Raw genomic sequence first — 6,703 nt, 5'->3', positions numbered from 1 at the left:
GTACATGGAAAGAAATTCGGGAGTCATTTTGAATACATTTTTTTTTTAAAGAGTAATTTTCCTCAATCTTGATTCAGCTTCTTCGAACCATGTGGTCTTAAAACATCTCCAAGACCTTTAGTTTTATGGCTGATGTAAAAAGGGACTTTAAGATACGGTACGGTGAATCTGTACTACGGCTACCTTGGCCGCGATAGATAAGGGTGAGTACGGAGTATTTCCCTCCAAATACGAATCGTTAAGTTGCAGCGACACTACGGCGAAAAGCTCAGAGCTCAAAGCGTTGTTGTACAGTCATTCTATTGGCAAAAATGTCATCCTTCAAGGAAGCAAGAGAGTTATTCCGTCTTTGTTATAAGATGAATTACATTAGTGATGACGAATTTTTGTTGCTTTACACCAGCTACAAATCACAAAACCTAGAACTTCCGTATGACTCGTTCTCTGAATTTGACTTCGAAAATTTTAGCGACGAATGTTTGGCACAGTTTGGACTTTAAAAAATGCACATACCGTAATATAAGATGCAGTCAAGGGAGTGTTTGTGATGGAAAAGAGGCTTTATGTTTGCTGTTATGTGTTTTCCATATCAGTATAGCGACATGGTACATTTATTCACCAAGCCTGTTCCTGTTATCAGCATGATAAGAAATAAAGTGTTGAATTACACTTATGCAACTCGCGGTCATCGTATTCAACAATGGAACTATCAGCGGGTCACCCCACCTATCATGTAAACGTGATCAAAGTAAAATAAAAAAATTATATGGACAGGCGGGTTACCTCACCTACCTGAGGTCCCCCACCTCCATGTAAACAGGCCGTAAAGGTGTAAACATGTAGTACTTTTCATCCTCCGCACTGAATTTACAATCAGGTAACTTATATGAACAGCGGTACGGTACTTTGGGCACGCCCTTTCTTCGCCGAATTTCTGTTTATTCTGCTGTTATGTAACAGTCTTTGAGGACTATTTTCTCTTAAGATATCTTTTCAAGTATGATTCTAATTCTGTTAGTAATTTCATTATAATTTTTATATTACCAATCCTGTTTTAGTTATGATCAACCTCAACCGCAATAGTCAAAAATTTAAGGTAGAAAATGATTTTGTAAAGCGTAAACAGCTCGAAAGTACCTACTTAGTATGTGAACTCCGTTCTGTGTAGCTTAACGTGATTCGCTAGTTAAGTGTAAAAGGATGAAGAAGATTAGAGATTGACAGCTCAGTGAGCGTCACCTTTATAAGCGGTGACCCACACTACTCTTGAGAGATCTGAGCTAGTTCCCGTTATAGTAAATTGTGTAGAAAAAGGAGAGAATGGAGAAATAGTCAACAGAACGATGGCGTAGTTTACAGGATTCCCTGTGAATGCGGCAAGGTGTATATCGGAGAGACTGGAAGACCTACGTAAGACAGAATTAAGGAGCACGATCGAGACATCCGACTCGCCCGTACCGAGACCTCCGCTGTTTCAGAGCATGCCCACAACACTGGACACAAGCCACTCTGGAACGAAGTAAAGTTTATTGATCGTGACCCTTATTACTACACGCGCAGAGTCAGAGAGGCAATTCATATCAGACTCCACCCTAACAACATCAACAGGGATAGTGGAATAGAAATTCCAGAAGCGTGGATGCCCACGATCAAAAAACACAACAACAGGAGAGCTGTGCGACAGCGGACCGCCGAGGGAGCAATTCACTGAATGAAACAGCAAGGATCGAAATGCACCAATCAGAACTGTTGAAAAACAACTAATCACAACAGAGCATCATGCTTTATAAGATCACACATGATCAGTCGACCTCATCGCCTGAAGAAGACTGGCAGTGTGCAGTCGAAACATCGCGATCTACATCACACGTGACTACCTCGTGAGATAAACGAAAAACTTAGCTTTTATTGTTATTCACGACGATGAATAACCACAGCCTTTTTTTACGAAATCTTGAATGGTGTAAACCACTGAACAAATTTCCTGCAGAATAGGTGGAAATCACATTTGCAGAACCCAACAGAATTTACTCCTACTTTAAAAAAACAGAGAATGCAAAATGACATTTAACAAACAAGGCGGTACAAGGAAGAGTAAATCAGTGCAATGTCATCTCTGTCGGGGAACTAGTTAGTTATTACTTTTTCGCAAGTCTTTCTAACAACACCATCATAGCCTGAGTTTGCTGTTGTTGTTGTTGTTGCAAAAAAGCCACTTGAAGTGTTTGCATCTGATCTTGTCGCTATGCCATGTTTGCAATCATAGCCTACTGGTTTTTAAATATCTGCGCTTCCTTCTCTTTTTCGTTTTCAACTTCTCTTGCTTTCAAAGTGAGCTCCTCTTCACGGATCTTAAGCTCCTTTTGTGCCTTTTCCCGTGGAAATTCGGTAACATCAGCTCCGCTTCTTCGCTGCCTTTTCGCTTTTCTTTCACAGTCCTCATTAGCCTTTCTTTTAGTTTCACCAAGTCTTTCCAAGGCTTGGAAACACATCTCCTCGGTTTTTTTGCGATCTGTTTCTACGCTCTTGCTGCTACAAGATTCTCTCGTTAATCCTGCTAATTTCTCTCTCAGAAGTTTATTCTATCAGTACGCCGAACTTCGTTGGTTCGGGAGATGCACCACTTGCTTTTGCTTCTTCTTTACTTTACTGTCGAAATCTTCTGAGTAGCAAGTCAAATCTCTCTCTCACCACCCTTTGATTTACTTTGAATTTGACTGCAGTCACACTGTTGAGGTTTTCAGAAATTTGCGTCCAAATTCTTCGTTCAGCTATGATTTCTCAACTCGTAAAGAAACGTTAGTAATTTAATCACAAGGAAAACATTTAAAATAGTTAAGACTTCAGAAAAAATATTATGGCAAATTCTGACGTACTCACCATTACGGGAACAAAACGATTTTGCCGTAGCAGACGGCAAGAGTACGGCGTGAATTCCCGCCTTACACATGCGCAGTCCGATGGGTTTTTAAGTGTTCCCTTCCGGTCGCCGTTGTAGAGCCTGCATCTTAAAGTCCCTAAAATCAGCCGCGAAGCTATTGCACAAACATGAAGTGGAAACAACAACTAGCTTAGTTATGTATTACTGTTACGGTGTTGGCAAAGGTAAGTCTAAAGTCAGAGGGGCGCCTAAGATGAACTCTGGTTACGAGGGGGAATGTTAAATGGAGGGATGCAGGGGTGTAGTGGTCATGGGGAGACCAAGGGATCCAAAAACATTCCATATAAATCGCAAATTAAATCTACTCTTTGTTTTGATTTTTGAAAGACAGGTGTGTCAAAAACGTGAAAAAGCTGTACCACGCTTCCTTATTAAGTCACTGTTTATTCACTTGATTTGACGATTTTACGACAACGCTTCATAACCGTGACATATATGGCGCGATAAAACACGTGCTGCATACATGTCTGTTTAGTTATGTAAGATAAAGAAAATCTCTTATAAATGTTAATTAAATTAAGAATAATTAATGCATTGTACAGTTTCAAACACATGTGCGTAATTCACTTACCTTGTTTTTTTTTCTTTTGTTTTTTTGCGAAAGTTGGAAAAGATAGAAAGGAATAAAAAATAAAACCACTGCAGAACTTCAATAGCTAAAATGTGGTGGCTAACCTGAAAAAGGAGGGGTTTGTATGTGGTTTTCAATACCCTTTTTCAGATATGACCCAAGTCAATACCTGCAGCACATGCCTCTTTCACAGACTTATATTATTGACTAACTGACTGATTGAATACCAGACAAAATTGATAACTGAATGGCTGAATGAATGAATGTCTCTTTAATGCCTCATTGATTTGTCATAAAGAATGTGGAAATAAAAGGGAAAAAATATTTTTTCATGATCCCCAGACTGCAAAGTCTCCACCAAGGATCACATATGATTAAGTTCCTTTTGTTATCACTGGAAAAAGGGAGAATGATTGCCATCAGGGCTCTGACAGGTATGCAGCTGATGAGCAACGAAGAAAAAAATGTTTGAAGATATGTTATTCCGTGAGCCTGTAGAAGACAGTTTTTTGTGACATTAGCCTGCCCTGAGGTGAGAAAGTAAATAGTTGAAAAATTAAAAAAAAAGGACCAAAGCTGGGAAAACAGTTGTGCAGGGTGTGTTTGTTTGTACAAATAGAATGAAGTAGAGGACACAGAAGACTTACATTTATGCTTTCCAAGGAGTAATAACCACCTTGTTTTCTACCAAATGATGATTGCATGGAAAAATTGTTTTCTTTAACTGATTTCTAATTCCTACCAGCTAGAGGTACAAGACTAAATGAAAAAAGAGAAAATGTAAATTTATTCACGAAAATAGTAATTCCAAGGAGTGTACGACTCGTTTAGAATGCGGAAAAGTAATATGGGCAAAGTCGACAAAATATGCCAGCTGTACCTCCAGCCAGTAGTAAAAACTTTTTCACTATCACGTATTGGAAGAACCGTAGTTAAAATTAGGCAAACACGACTGACGTTGTGTTGTGCCGCTAGGGACGAAGGTGAACGAGAGCTACGTATAATTTCATCAGTCAGTTATTCTTTCTTTTTTTTTTTAGTATAATCGAGAACCATATTATTTGACAAGCACCGGTTCTATTTCTACTGCTTACATTATTATTGCTTGGGTATAATCAGGAAATTATGTGAACAACTGAGCACGTACCCCTCCAACGACCGAACAAAAGTCAACTGATGACAACTTATGGTCAACGTTCTCTTAGGGGAAGGGGTAGGTAAGTATTTGCTCAGATACTGACATTTATCCACATGTGGTTATCCCTCCAAAACTTTGGATGCAAAAAGCCCACCCCGTTTTTCCGCAAACGTGCCTTCTTTAAAGAAATTAATAGGGTATGAAATTTACGAATTGCCTTCAAATTTGGTCAGAAGACTCCCAAGATAATAATCTATAAAAAAACTGTGTGGGGGAATTCCGTTTTTCGAAATTGGTAAAATTCTGATAAGCAAAATAGACAGAAAAATTGCAAAGCAACAAATAGCAATATCAAAAAACCCCCGCACGATTTTGAAGAGCAACCTCTCAGGATTGGAATTGTGCAGAAATTTTATTGTGCGGTCTGTGCTGATACCTGATTTTCTCAAAGAAACATCGTCTAATTGAAATTTTTGCACCTCAGTCGGTTTACGATTAGATCAAGCTAAAAGGAATTTTTTTTCCTGTAGCGCATTTCATAACTTTGCCACTGATACATAGTTTATGGTGGTTACGCTGTAACTAAGCGTCAACAGTATCTTTTTTTCGCGAAGGACAACCGTGAAAGTCGACCTTATTCTCGGATCGGTGACACTGTGCATGCTCAAAGGTGTTAGGTTGCAAAAACAACAGGCGCGATCGGTAATAAGCAAAGATGGTGTAGATTATTTTGCATTAAATAATCTCTTTTCGGGCATAATCTTAAGGAAATATAACCCGGAAATATAAACCCGGTTCAAAAGTAAATCAATTGGAGAGACTTGTCAGCAAGCGGTAATCGTCCAACAATATTTTCCAGCATTGTAAACAATGGACGGCTGATTTTATGACCAGCGTATCTGCGTATACACTATTCTATAATAGATCACACGTGAGCTAACTACCAAAAAGATGCCCGGCTACATTTCCAAAATGGCTACCAAAACAACGAAGGAAAAGTGCCGATACTACAAGCGTTTTCTATATTGTTCGCCTTGTTGTGACACATGCCTACTTAACCGCGCATTGCATGAACAAGCGAATTATTGCTCTTCAAATTCCTTGATTGGTCCGAACTTTTAAATCGATCTACAGGAAATTTCTAACGGCTTTTGAAGCTTTGTTTCCAGACGATGCGGTTGGGAGTGGGAGTTACTACATGTGATATTGCAGTTTTGTTTTTTTTTCAGTATTTCTATAAGTTTTTAAACTACGAGTGTTTATCGTAATTGATTATAATATCGTAACAATTTTAGGCGGATACAGGGCCCCTCTGGGCAACAGCCGCGCAGCTGTGGCCATCCTGTTTTAAATAAAGTTCACTCACTCACTCGTATATCACGGGCGACGAGCCGGGAAAGAAAAATAGTCCAAAACTTGAGTGGTCAGCGGAGAAACAAGTTTTAACTATTTATATGGAGACAAATCATTTCCAGTTGCAGAAAAGAATCGTGTTGTAAAACCAAAATGTCACCAAGTTATACTTCGCTGATTAAAAAAGTTAAGGAATTTTCCAAACGCTTTGACTATAATAATATTTTTTACTGCTATATTAACCAACGGAGGCATCGGGAAAAGAAATCGGTGACACCGGGAGAGGCATCAAGAAGAATGATATTTACGTTTGCTAATTTGTTGTGTGACGATAAAAAAGTATCTTGACTTCCAGTTGTTCAAGGCGTTAATGACAGTTGGCTTGCTTTTCACTTGAATTTTGCAATCTAGATTGTGATTGTTTTACGCAACTCTACTCTCGATTTTTATATTTTTGAGTTTTTAATAAGTTTGTATCCACCCATTGTTTATTAAAGCAATAAAGGATATACGTAAAGTTAACACTTTTCAGTGAAAAATAGCTGAACTTCTTATTTAGCGAGGTATCCTGTCAACAGAGAAAGACGTTTTTCGCCTTTTCACGAGCGTGGGACAAAGAGGAAAATCTGAGTCCCCACACGGAATCGAATTTCAGACCTGCGGAATCCGCGCTCCGATGCTCTACCTCTGAGCCACAGAG

At 38.9% G+C, this 6,703-nt stretch overlaps 1 pseudogene; it reads right to left on the bottom strand.

Annotated features, from left to right (window-relative positions):
• Positions 1-2,138: 2,138 nt before the first annotated feature.
• Positions 2,139-2,950, bottom strand: LOC149043704 (uncharacterized; annotated as a pseudogene).
• Positions 2,951-6,703: the final 3,753 nt, after the last annotated feature.

The sequence above is a fragment of the Pocillopora damicornis genome, chromosome 6 (genome assembly GCF_964200805.1).
Source record: "Pocillopora damicornis chromosome 6, jaPocDami1.2, whole genome shotgun sequence".
Taxonomy (NCBI): domain Eukaryota; kingdom Metazoa; phylum Cnidaria; class Anthozoa; order Scleractinia; family Pocilloporidae; genus Pocillopora; species Pocillopora damicornis.
This window is presented reverse-complemented; position numbering and strand designations above follow the sequence as displayed.